Genomic DNA, 14,687 nt, shown 5'->3' with positions numbered 1-14,687 from the left:
ATATTTATATAAACAATTTCAATGTGCGAAACACGTTTTATATCAATGGAGGTCTTAATTATAATTTCAAATTATATATTTGCTATTACAAATAAAAAACTTCCTGTCTGACAACCAAGCTTATTTCAATCTAAAAATATTTGTATATGTTTAGATTATTGGGACGCAGGGGATCCTACTTTTGTTTGCGAGCATTATGCAATGGAAAAGTTCAACTTCCTTTGTTAAAAACTGCTCTGGATACATTGCTTCAATTGCATTCTAATTCCAATATGACGAGCCGCCATTTTTTGCGAAATATTAGAGCGTACAATATGATTTTTTCCTTCACCTCCTTTGGAGCAAAACTGGATGGATCAGTAAATCAAGGTTCTGGCCCTTACTGTTTTAGAGTTGGGGGGAGAGTTCATCATTTAATTGGCAGTCTTCTTCCTGCTGATAGTCAGTCTCCAAAATTTGCTCAACTTTATATTTACGACACTGAGCATGAAGTGGACAACAGACTTGGTTGTCTAAGGTATATTTTTTTTTGGACCCAATTCTCATGTTTCATATGTGGAGTATCTTTTTATGTTGAGTAATATGAATGACAATTTTTTTATTTATTAAATTTGCAGTTCCACCAGTACTGAAGATATGCTTGATCCTGAAATTATCCGATTATTGAAGGAGATGTTCGATAAGCACAACAATATAGCTCAGTCTTTCAGGTACGCTAGAGACCGTTATAAGGAAGATGACTTTAATGGTGTAAAGTTGAGGCTTATTCGAAGGCGTGGTAGTGATGGAAGAGTTTATAATTCCGACAGCATCCGAAGTGGCAGCTTTGATTGTTGGAGATATAGACAGTGCTATGGGCGATAGGGATATCATTATTGAAACACAAGATAGAGCATTGCAGCACATCGATGTGAAGCATCCATTATATCTTGGCTTGCAGTATCCATTGTTATTTCCATACGGTGAAGACGGTTATCGTGATGATGTCCAGCGTACTGTATCCAGTTGTAGGAAAAATGCAAGAGCCATGATCAGCATGAAGGAATTTTTTTCGTTTAGACTTCAGATGCGATCTGGTGAATCAGAAATTCTACATCGATCAAGAAAACTTTTCCAACAATTTCTGGTTGATGCATACACTATGATTGAGTTTGAACGGCTTAATTTCATTCGATATAACCAGAGTCATCTTTGAGCTGAGTTGTACAAAAATATAAAACATTCATTAGATAGCGGTGAAGATGCAGCACTGAGCACTTGAAAACGTATCATTATACCTTCTTCATTCACAGGCGGACCTAGATATATGGCTGAAAATTGTAAAGATGCTTTCACAATTTGCCGTTGGGCTGGATATCCTCATCATTTTATAACAATTACCTGCAATCCTAAGTGGCCAGAAATTACACGATTTGTTAGAGCCAGACAGCTGAACCCTGAAGATCGACCTGATATTCTATGCAGAGTCTTCAAGTTCAAATTGGACCAGTTGCTACATGATTTAAAAAAGGAAAATATTATTGGCAGAGTCATTGCATGTAAGTATATTATAAACTTGATACTCTTTTTGTTAACTGGATTTTATACAAAAAAAATTACGTCATGCATTGAATCTTTCTATAACGTTGTTGTATTCTTATTATTACTTATGTTATATTCTTTGAATGTAACAAATGTTTGTACAATCGAATTCCAAAAGCGCGGACTACTTCATGCTCATATTCTTCTATTCTTAAACCCTTCAAGCAAAGCTGAAAGTGCTCTTGATATTGATAAATTGATTTCAACGGAGATACCTGACAAGGAAACGAATCCTACGCTGTTTGTGGCTGTCACGAGTTACATGATACATGGTCTATGTGGTCCTGAAAATTACAAATCTCCTTGCATGAAGGACGGACGGTGTTCAAAAAAATTTCCAAAAAACTTCTGCTCCCGTACTTTGATTGACGATGATGGATTTCCTCATTATAAGAAAAGAAATGATGGGAGAGTTGTGAACAAAAATGGTGTTGAACTTGATAATCGTTATGTTGTGCCCTATAATGCACACCTTCTTTTAAAGTACCAGGCTCATATCAACGTTGAATATACTTGCCAGAGAAGTGCCATTAAATATCTTTTTAAATACATCCACAAAGGGAATGACAGAGTGACAGCTGCCATAAATCATTCGGACGATGAAATAAAAATGTTTTATGACTGCAGGTACTAAAAATAATCTCCATTGTGTTTTGCTTTCCCACAAAATTGGCACAATTTTTTTGAGAAATTATTAACTTAAATGTTCACCGATTTATTTATTTATGATAGGTATGTCTCCGCATGTAAAGCAGCTTGGAGAATATTTGGATTTGACATTCATTCGAGATATCCCCCTGTTCAGAGATTGCCATTTCACTTGCCTAATGAAAAGAACATTATTTTCAGTGATAATGATTCGTTGTATGATGTAAAGACAAGGGCGGAGTCTAGACTGTCAATTTTTGAGTCTTGGATGGATGCAAATAAAAATATCCAGAAGGTAGGCATCTAACTTATGGAGAGTACCCGACTGAATTTGTTTTCAAAGAAAAAACGCATGAATGGAATCCGAGAAAAAAGGATTTTCCATTGGAAGGATAAATCGTTTTTCTACCAATAATGGAGAAGATTCATATCTTTGCACCTTGCTTAATTTTCAAAGAGGTTGCACCAGTTATGAAGATCTTAGAACGATCAATGGCGTGGTTTTTCCTACATTTAAGGATGCGTGCTATTCTTTAGGACTTCTGGATGATGACAATGAGTACATTGATGCAATTAAGGAGGCAAGTTCCTGGGGATCTGCTGCTTATCTTAGATGTCTGTTTGCTCTGTTGTTATTTGCCAACTCAATGAACTCATTGTCAATTTTTGAGTCTTGGATGAATGAAGATAAAAAATATCCAGAAGGTAGGCATCTAACTTATGGAGAGTACCCGACTGAATTTGTTTTCAAAGAAAAAACGCATGAATGGAATCCGAGAAAAAAAAGATTTTCCATTGGAAGGATAAATCGTTTTTCTACCAATAATGGAGAAGATTCATATCTTCGCACCTTGCTTAATTTTCAAAGAGGTTGCACCAGTTATGAAGATCTTAGAACGATCAATGGCGTGGTTTTTCCTACATTTAAGGATGCGTGCTATTCTTTAGGACTTCTGGATGATGACAATGAGTACATTGATGCAATTAAGGAGGCAAGTTCCTGGGGATCTGCTGCTTATCTTAGATGTCTGTTTGCTCTGTTGTTATTTGCCAACTCAATGAACAAACCTGAAAAAGTTTGGGAAGAGTGTTGGAAATTTTTATCCGACGACGTTGTTTATCGGCATAGGAAAAGAATAGGACGTCAAGGTATGTGTTAATAATAATATTTCATACAATTTTTTTTTGTTTAACCGAAATCAGCATATGCTGCCTTAGTACTTATTAGCTTTTTTTGCCCGTATTCAGCAAATGTTGCTTTAGTGCTTATTTTGTTTTTTTTTTGCCCGCATTCAGCAAATGATGCTTTAGTACTTATTTCGCTCTCTTTTCTTTCTTTGATTACTTTATCTTTGTTAATTTTTTAATTTTTTTTCCTTTGAATTTTATGCTTTGTCAGATGCAATTCTTACAGAAGAGTCTATAAAAAACATAACTCTTGAAGAAATTGATAAGGTACTGCAGAGCAATGGGAAATGCCTCTCTGATTATCCATCAATGCCACACATCAATAGTGAAACTTTTCTTGATATGCAAAATCGATTAGTGTTGGATGAATTAATGTATGACAGATTTGCTTTGGAAGAGGAGCATAAAAGACTAATTAATTCCCTCACTGATGAGCAGAAAGCTGTTTATGATAAAATTGTTTCAGCAGTTATGGCAGGTAATGGAGGGTTATTTTTCCTATACGGGTTCGGTGGTACAGGAAAAATATTTATTTGGAATACTCTTTCAGCATCTATTAGATCAAAAGCTGGAATCGTACTTAATGTTGCTTCTAGCGGAATTGCTTCCCTTCTGCTTCCTGGAGGACGAACAGCGCATTCTAGATTTCGTATTCCTATTCAAATCAATGAAGATTCAACGTGTAATATAAGGCCGAAATCTACTATAGCTGAGTTGCTGTCAAAAACAAAGTTAATCATTTGGGATGAAGCTCCAATGGTACATAGATTTTGCTTTGAGGCTCTGGATAGGACACTGAGAGATGTTCTTAGAATTTCTGATACAAGCTGTGTTGATATGCCATTTGGTGCAAAAGTTGTTGTTCTAGGAGGTGACTTTTGGCAAATATTACCTGTCATTCCTCATGGCAGTAGACAAGATATAGTTCATGCAACCATCAATTCTTCTCATCTATGGTCCCATTGTCATTTATTAACTTTGACCAAGAACATGCGTCTTAATTCTGAAAGTAGCGCTCACAATTTAGAGGAAATAAAAGAATTTTCTGAGTGGCTACTTAAAGTTGGGGATGGTAATCTTGGTGATGATGTTGATGGAGAATCTATTATAACAATTCCAGATGAATTGTTGATTAGAGAATCGGAAGATCCGCTATCGGATATGGTTAATTTTGTTTATCCGAATCTCTTGGATAATATTTTGGATCAGACCTTCTTTAAAGAACGTGCTATTCTAACTCCTAAATTGTCCGATGTTGCTATGCTAAACGAGCACCTAATGACTATGATTCCTGGTGAAGAAAGGACTTTTTTGAGTTTGGATAAAATTCTTAAGCAAGGTGGAACTTCCTCTGTTGAGGATGATGAAATCACCCCTGAGATCTTAAATACATTATCATGCTCAGGGATTCCTGATAATAAATTAATCTTGAAAGTTAAAGTTCCAGTAATGCTATTAAGAAATATTGATCAGTCGAGAGGTTTATGCAATGGCACGAGATTGCTTATTACAAAATTAGGGAATCATGTTGTTGAGGAAATTGTACTTACAGGAAGCAATATAGGGGAAATTGTGTTAATCCCTAGAATGACGATGAGCTTATCGAGTCATACATTTCCTGTAAATTTCCAAATAAGACAATTCCCCCTGATTGTATCGTTTGCCATGACTATCAACAAGAGTCAAGGACAATCATTTTCACATGTTGCAATTTATCTCCCTAAGCCTGTCTTCACTCATGGGCAATTATATGTGGCACTGTCTAGAGTAAAGAGTAAGCATGGATTGAAGATATTGATACTTGATGAAAATGGCAACGTTACGAATAGTACCCTTAATATAGTTTACAAGGAAGTATTTCAAAGACTGCTATAGTATATTGGGTTCTTTCTTCAAAGATATAACTTCGTTGTATGGTACAGGTAAAGACAAAAAAAATGATTGTTTATTCGCGTCTCTTTTCCTTATCTATCTTCAAAGATATGACCTTTATTATCCTATTTTCTTTCCTATTTTTAATGTAACAATGAATGACTGTTTTGTTATTTAAAAAAATGACTGTTTGGGACCTTTGAAATACTGACAAAATGAGTTCGGCCCGGAGGGCCGACCCACCATGCCAAACAAACCAATTTTTTTCCCGTGCATCGGCACCATATCAACATGAACTAAAATCAACAAAAATATAAATCAAAATAAATGAAACAAAATGTCTAAACACTAATATGAGGGCAAATCCTCCTCCAAATCAGTGGCAGGTGAGGTGTCCTCCTCAGCAGCATCCTGAGGATCATCAGCTGTAGTAGTGGTCGCAGTCGCATCAGCAGCAGGAATATCAGTAGTAGCAACATCGGTAGTAGTATTAGCACCAGCCCATGTAGAGGCCATGAATGTCTTCTCCTCATCTGATCTAGAATACGCTAGATGCCCGAATAATGGTACAATGATATCTCTCTGCTGGCATAAATTCGCCATCCTTGCACACATGTAGTCCTAGAAGGCTATCTTTCTGTGCTGTGTGTAAAGCGATCTCCTCCGGATGAATCCCTGCTGACGTTGTAAGGTCTGTACTGCGTCTCACAGAGCAGGAATATCCGACTGTCTTGCCTACTGAACAGGCTCTGCTGGTGCTGTAGGAGGTGGTGGTGGACCACATAAATGGAAGGTAATGAATGCAGCATCTATCTTGGGGCAGACCGGCATAGCCTTAACCTCCGCCGGTATCTGAACCTCTGCCTGTATACACAGGTACTGAATGAAGGAGCTGTGTGCGAGAGTGGCCTTCTGAGTATCCATATTGAAAGAATAAGTTTCTCAAAGCATGGTTACTAACTATTCTGATTAACCAATATCATTTAACAACACTTATATTTGACATGGTCTTGGAGATTTCAATTGTTACCTATTCCACTATATTACTGCAATAGCTAATCGTCATATCTAATACCCATTTTCCAATCTAACAAAGGCTTCCATTCAAGTTTACATCTCACTCTTCTATTAGAGACCATAAATTCTGTGATGGTTCATGACAACCAATAATGTGCAAAGATTAGATATCAGTCATGTAATCTATCAAACACCATGTATGTTTATAATATCATTTATCTTTAATCATCCATGGTTTATTCTTTGAACCAACATTACCACAACATGTATTCATTATAGTTATCATGGTTCCCAACTTATCCTCACTAATCATATCCGTATGATAAGATATGAATTTCCAAGAACCTATATCCCTCCCATATAGTTGTAGTAACACATGCACTCTTTACCCTGACATTTTATCAAACAATATGCATGCATACTGTTTTGACAATTGTTTGAATGTAATAATTGATTGAGTCCTCCCAAATTCAACAAACAATTCCTTCAACTGCATAATCTTGATAGCCAGTTTACAATTCAACCGAAACAATTGCAAGATTCTTAATTGAATTCAAAAATTTATTATGCTCTTTAAATAGGTCACTATCGAAATTCAAGAATTCCCAAGCCAAGAAAACTAATTTATCCGACTTAACTTTATTCCTCTAGGGCATACATTCAACATATTATTAGACAACAATTCCTATTCACAATGGTATTATAAAGAAACACATGCAAAAAGATAGGTTCGGTATGTACCTTGTTTGCTACGAGAATGGAGAAGGAAGTTGTAAGGATATGGTGACCGGAAGGATGTGAGGATGATGACGAAAAAAAAATCAATAGTGTCCGGTGATGGCTTCAATTGTGATTTGATTATCTTGAATTTGAGAAGATTTTTGCAGAAGTGTTTTGAAGGAAAGGAAATTCTGGGTATTTTTAAGTGAGGGAAGATAGGGGAAATTAGGGTTTTTAAAAATTAGTATGCTGAGGGCGCGCTTAAGAGCTGACATGCCCACTTAAGTGCGGCCTTTGAATTTGGGCTTTTTCACGTTGAGAGCGCGCTTAAGCGCTCTCCAGCGCGCTGAGGCAGTGACGAATGAGCAATTTCTTAATTAAGCACGCTTAAGCCCCATTTTGGGTGTTTAAGCGCGGCCTTCGAATTGAAATTTTTAAGTTTTGACTCGCACTCAAGCTCCCTTCCTCAAGCTTAAGAGCAGAGAGGCAGGGAGGAATAGCAAATTTTTACATGAAGCGTGCTTAAGCCCAGAGTTGGGCGCTTAAGCGCGATGTTCGAATGCAAATTTTCAATTGTGGGGCGCGCTTAAGCGCATTTCAGCGAGCTGAGGCAGAGAGTGATTTCCATTTTCTAAATTTGTGGGGCTTAAGTGCCCATATGGGGGCTTAAGCCCTCTATATTTAGGCAAATTTTACTATTTTTTTCTATCCCCTGCATTCATAACTGAATAATACGTTTATCATTATACTTGGAGATTCAAATTTGAGATTTCTTTATGTATGCAATATATATAACAAAATCTCAAATAGGAAACAAACGTACCTGTGTGCTTTATTCCCACATATACTTGAAAATTCATCTCAAACAATTTGTTCATCAGCCTTAGTGTTTTTATTTTTATATTTTATTTAACTTAAAATAAAATAAACAAAACTAAATACTGAAAACTTAACATACTAAGAACTAAAAATTGTCAGGTTCCCTCACACATGCGCTTGTTATACGTAACGAGCCTGACATACCTCATTTAAGTCTCTGCAAGGGCAACAATGGTTGTTCCCCTGTCAATTTCACCTCCAAGATACAGTTTCAATCGCTGTCCGTTGACTTTGAAGCTTCTGTCCGAATCAAGTGGACTAATTTCCACCGTGCCATACAGACGGATTTCTTTCACCAGAAACGGTCCTGACCATCTTGATTTGAGCTTCCCCGGGAAAAGTCTCAACCGGAAATTATACAGCAGTACTTGTTGTCCTACCTTGAAGTCTCTGGCTAAAATTTTTCTGTCATGTCACTTCTTGGTTTTCTCTTTATATAGACTCAAGCTCTCATACGCTGATAGCCTGAACTTATCTAATTCATCCAATTGTAACAGTCTTTTCTCACTTGCTGCTTTTGTATCAAAGTTTAGGAACTTGACAGCCTACAAAGCTTTGTGTTCCATCTCCACTGGTAAGTGACAAGCTTTTCCAAACAACATTTGAAATGGGAACATACCTATCGGTGTCTTGAAAGTTGTTCTGTATGCCCACAGTGCATCATCAAGCTTGCGAGCCTCATCCTTCCGAGAGCTTCCCACTGTTTTGTCAAGGATACGCTTCAACTCCCGGTTTGATATCTCCATTTGCCCACTGGTTTGTGGACAATATAGTGTGGCAATAAGGTGTCTGACTCCGTACTTTGCAAGCACGTATTCAACCTGTCAGACCGGCCAAGTCAAGTTGATTTTTATAACAATCTCTCACCTATTTTCATGTAAGTATAGGAGATAAAGTTATACATATCTTATAAGAGAAACATATTGGGTGGTACTATGTGTATACAATTTTTTTAAAAAAAATTTATATTTTTCTTTTTTTTCTAATCAATAACCTCATGTAATTGCTGAAAATAGGTGCTATATCAAAAAAAAATTATATTTTGATTTTTATAACAAGCTCTCTTCTTCTTCAAGAACATCATTAATATCATTTTAGAGAGCTATATCTAAGGCTACAACAGAATCATCAGACAACCTTTGATAATTAACTTGAACAACTTAAAGTTTGTTAAGAAGAATATCTTTTTTGATTTGGATGTTCCCAAAAACATGTTTGTTCCAAGCCTTGAAAGGTTTAACAAGGTTGCCCAAAGAGGAGTAAACTTTATCATTTCTGGTCCAAGCATTATTAAGGAAAGGAATGAATTTCTCATGATCTTGCCAATCTGCTAGGAACCTAAATGGTCTCTCCGTCCAAGCTTGTTTCTCAGGTAGCGGGGTTAAGAGGATAAGATTATAGTCCAAATTTAATTTAAGTAAGGTTCTAACTTTAGCTTCTCCAAAAACAGTTTTACAAGAAGCATTGGCACGCACCCTATTAAGTCTTTTGAACACTCTATCAAGATGAAGGCATTTTGCGCCTCTCCAGTTGGATTTGGACCTAGAATATTCCATCACATTGCAATCATCAAGAACCTCTAGAAAGTTAAGACATTTAGTGATGTTCACAGCGATGGCTCCTTTTTTTCTCTAGCAGATAAGATCTTATTGAAGTCACCCATAATAGCCCAGGGATTTGTTATGTTACTGCTTAACCTCTTTAAATCCTCCCGAAGAACTTTATTTATCTTTTCTCTAGGACTGGATACACCACAGTTAACACTAATTTAACACCATTGCTGCAAACACAAGTAACATAAATAAACTGGCTAGACTTTCCTACTAAATTAATGGAAAAGCTTTCTACATTCCAAAGTAGTCAAATTCCTCTCATGTAAACAACAACATCTTCAATCAAGTGAGACTTAAAGCCTAGTTGCTTTATTCTTTGAATAACATACGCAACACTAATCCTTGGCTCTAAGATAGCATCCATATAACACCTCGCATTTCTAAAACATGTATTAATATAGTAAATACGGATTAAAGGGTAGGATTAGTGAAAATTCTGAAAATTAGGTCAAAATACAAAAGAATGTTAAAACGGTAATTAGCCAAACACGTAACCCTAGGAAGGTAAAATTGAGTAAGAGGTCTCAAATGATAAAAATAATCCTGGAAATGGATTCAAAACGAAAAATTAAGTGGTTAGGCAAGTTTCAGAAAATTCTGTGAATAGTGTTTTTACCGGGTAAAAATATCGCCGTACAGTTTCACCGTAAAATGTGTCGATTGACTTTTGAGCTCTAGGTTTGGATATAAGTTATAAATGGTGTGTAGGACTAGGAAATATGATTTCTGATGAAATTTGACGAAAATTAGTGAGTTTGGGGAAGCGTGCCTACGACGCACGTAACAGCTTAAAACTGCAATTCCTCCGAACGGACGGATTCATCTGATCAAGTGTAATTAAAGGAAAATGGTTAATGTTAAAAATTAGAGTTTATAAATAGTTTATGAATTTACGGACGTTTAGTGGATTAAGTGGGAGTTTTAAATTAGTTTGAAATCGTGTGAATGACGGTGGGGCCCACCTCACTTTAGTCACTAAAGCCACATGGCCATTTACTATTCATGATCATCTTCTCTCCTTCCTTTCTCCAAAAACCTGCACCACCCCCTTCCTCCATGGCCAAAGCTTCTTCAATTTTCTTTGTCCTATAACTCACACAATACTCAACCAAATCAAGCAAAGTTTGTCTTGAAATTTGTTGGAAATCATCTCCCAAACACAATGGTAGTAGTCTTAAGCCATGAAACTCACTAGATTTTGGGGGGGGGGGGGGGAAACCCCAAACCCATGACCATTGTGTGTAGATTTGCACTCATGGAATTGTTTGGTTCTCCAATGGTTTAGTATGATGTGGAGGAGTCCTAGGCCAAGCTATTGAGTAAGTTTCATAACATTTTATTGGTTGGATTGGTTGATTTAATTCATAAACCCTAGACTTTAATTGTATGATTGATGTTGTTAGAGAGATCAAATGGAAATTGTGTATTAGATAAATATGTCTTAGAATGATGTGTTGGAGCCATAAATGCAATAAAAATTATTGGTGGAATTTGATGATAACTTAGTGGAAATTTTGTGTGATGCCATGAACTTGTGAAAATTAATTGGTGTTAGGATTGTGTAAGTGAGTTGTGGTATGGTTGTGTGAGTTAATAATATGATCGTGTGAGGTGTGGAGTAGTTGAATTGGATTGAAAAATCCTTGGTATAGGCCAAGAGAGAATTCTGCCATATGTAGTATAATAGGAAATTTGATGTTATAAATTATTTGGTTGATGTGTTGTATGATTAAAAGGTATTTGAATGGGTTGTATGTTGAGTGAATGCATTGAAAGTTAAGGAAAAATAATTGGATGGTGTATGAGGTGCATTTGAACTAGAGTGAAACTAATGACAAAATGAGGTTGTGATGATGTAGGATGCACTTTGGCACCTAAAATGACATTGTAGTAGCCTGAGGATGCTTAAGAAAAATGAAAAGAAAATAAAGAAAAATAAATTGTATTTTTGCACTATAATGGCTGAACCTACCATGGTGTAGGGGAGGAAATTGACGTTTTGTGAATTTGGTGGATTCACCGCATATTAATGATCCGTATATGATCAATGTAGGTTACCTCCCGCGGATTTGAACCTTAAACCGTGAGCTCGGTGGGTTACCCTTGGTCCTGGACCAAAGGGATTGTGGTAAGTTTTCTAAACCACGTATTTATGCTTGATAATTGGCATGTAATTGGTGAATGGAAATTAATTAGGAATGTCCTATGTGTAGACATTTCTGTTTGTGTACTTAGCTCGGGAAATATATTACGTTGGAGCTGTGGGAGAGTATTATACAGGTAATCCCTTGGTACTGGGGTTTGATCCCCTTGTGTGTTCCACCATGCCCGTTGAGGGTAATGGTAGGAAGTGTATGTAAATAATATAGGATAACATGTTCATGCATATTGTATGTGTGGTGGTACATAGGATGTACCGTGTCTCTGGCCAATAGACTGTTTTCCTTCGGGCGTTACAGACTTTCACTGGATAGGTCTCTGAGAGGGAGTTCCAGTTGACCTGGGGTCGTGGTGTGTGATATGGATAGGAGCACACTAGGAAGTCTCGGGTGGATATGGATGGAGGGTGCCTTGGTTGATGTTCTGGGAACACGCCTTGGTTTGAATCTCGTAGGCTTATAGCCGAGCCAATAGGCTGGACGTTGCGTGGTATTGGCATTGACCATTCCAGTTTCGTCGTATTTTGTATCCCTATGCTCCCCTATTTCACTAAATCTCTTGCTTTATTCCGTTTTCAGAAGTTATGTTGTATTATTTATATGCATCGAAGTGAGCCATTGGGCAGAGTATTCTCCAGAACCTCTAGGTTACTGAGATATATTCGTATATCTCACCCCTCTTTGGGGACTTTATTTCAGGAGGTAGCAGTGGTGTCGGAGCGGCGAGCAAGAAGCCTGTAGGCTGAGCTGGAGGATTCTATTTATTTTGCATTTTGGTGGCCACTGGGCCTAGACTAGACTTAGGGCATAAACATTGTATATGGATTTAGGATGAGGTATACTATCATATTTGTTCATGCCATCTTTTGTCTAAGTTTAGTTGCATATGTATTATGTTTCATTTTGAGGTCTATTTACTTATGTTGTATTTGGAAACTTTATGGCTTTATAATGTACATTGGAGAATTGTAATTATTACATTTGGATCTTGTGTAATATTGAAGCATATTATATGATGAAAGGGCAATAGGCCTATTTTAGAATTATGATTATGTGTATGTTTAAATAATGCATGCAAATGGATCTAGGTGATTGAAATGTGTTAAGTTTTAATAATGTAAGCAATGTGATATAAATTGAATAATTGTATATAAATCATGAAGGGTTGTAAGAGCACCAAGGCATTGCTGGTCCTTGTGTGCCACCAAATGATTATTAGGTACAAATTGAGGTTAGAGAACACTTTTGCAATTTGGGATTTATTGGAAAAACAAAGGAAACTCTGACGAATTTTCTAAAAATTGGCAGAATTTAGGCGAACTTTGGGAGAGCATATCTCCTTCCACAGATATCCCTTAGGGACGTTCCATACGCTGTTTTGAAGCTTGAGATGTCCTATACCTTGTGCCAAAATTTTAGGAAATTATGGGTTGGATGTCGGCCTGTAGAAGGAAAAGAACACGGACTGTCCATGTGGCCACTGCACATGTGGCAGATCTGGTGCGAGATTGGGAAAATTATTCCCGCTTCGTTTCTTGATCAAATTAGGTGTATAATATGCCAAATTTAAGCTTGAGGTGTCTAGTTTGTTTTATAAAAATTTGAAATAAATTGGTTGAGTGAATTTTCCAGAATAATTGATTGAGTGAAGGCTGTTTGGATCCGTATTGAGGTTGGCTGGCAGATTTGCTTGTCCAAATTCAAACGGCGATATCCGGAGCAAACAATAACTTTATGACTCGTGTGATAGCTTCCTAGAAAGGTAATTAAGTCTAGAATAACATACTAAAATATGAGAGGCTTATAGAATACGGTTTGTCCTCAGGAAATAAAAGACCGAACCATGTTCGAATAGGTAGAAAACGTAAAAGTGAGATTTTAGCTAAGTGGGTTTATGAGAACCCCTTAGTGACTTGAGATAGGTATTATATGATATAAAAGTAGTTTAAATAATTATTCCGCAAAGAGTTTACAGTTACGGTCACAGCTTTATTTATTACGCTTTTTATTGTTTTAAATGCTCGCGTAATAAACGAAAAAAATTTACTCGCATTTTTATAAATGAATTGTTGTGATTGTAACTGCGCTTAATATCATAATTAGTGTTAACAATACCGATGTACAACGGGCTATTACAAGCCAACCCAACCTTCTATTTTTTTTTTTGAAATTTCACGAGGTAGTTTTCAAAGGCTTTTTAGCCATACCCCTATAATTCCAAACTAAGCAGTTCATTAAAAAATATTGGAGGTTCCAGGATTTAAAAGTACATAGGGACTACTAGCACAATCCTTCTCTTTCAATTCAAGACTTTGATATCTGTTTCTATCCCTATATTCTTTATAATCTCCATGGAATCTATAAGAACAGTTGAATCAAGATTAAATTTTTATTTAGAAAGAGTATTAATATTTTAAAAATTTATAAATAAATTAAAAAAAACTAAAGTATGGAAAAGAGGAAAAAATTTAAAAAGCTAAAGGATAAGTAATTAAAATTAAAATAGGGAAAATAATATAAGTTGTTCAGATTACAATTAAAGAGTAAAAATAACATTTAAGAGTTCTTGACATGAAACCAATTTGTCGCAATACAGCCACTACATGGAAACTGGAAAAAGATGTCAACACGAACAAAGTAATAGAGGGCTTGTTGGATTGTGTTCTGTTTTTTTCTTCATCTTAAAACTATTTTATAGAATAGTTAATGAAATATGTGTTTTTTGTATTTTTTGTGTTTTTAAAGTTAAAAGTCAAAACACAATAAATAAATAAATAATGGGGGTGGATTATTTTTGGACAAAAAAATCCATTTGTATTCGATTAGAATTTTAATGGATTGAAAAAAAATCACGTGGTATTCGATTAGGATTTTAAAATATTATTTTAGAGTCCGTCCAAATCCGTTGGTATTTAATCAAGATTTTAAATAATGGAAAAAAAATCTTGTGTTATTCAAAAATCTAACGATTTTAATGGATTTTTTATTGATGTGGATTTCGTGAGACTTT

The 14,687-nt window shown here is 36.0% G+C and overlaps 1 pseudogene; it reads left to right on the top strand.

Moving 5' to 3' along the window:
• The first annotated feature begins 146 nt into the window (after positions 1-146).
• On the top strand, positions 147-5,292 carry LOC133316937 (uncharacterized; annotated as a pseudogene).
• The last annotated feature ends 9,395 nt before the right edge of the window (positions 5,293-14,687 follow it).

The sequence above is a fragment of the Gastrolobium bilobum genome, unplaced genomic scaffold (assembly GCF_033153095.1).
Source record: "Gastrolobium bilobum isolate Gb01-03AN ecotype WA unplaced genomic scaffold, APGP_CSIRO_Gbil_v1 utg29767, whole genome shotgun sequence".
In the NCBI taxonomy this organism is placed as follows: Eukaryota; Viridiplantae; Streptophyta; class Magnoliopsida; order Fabales; family Fabaceae; genus Gastrolobium; species Gastrolobium bilobum.
Note: the sequence above shows the minus strand (reverse complement) of the source record. Positions and strands in the feature narration are given on the sequence as shown.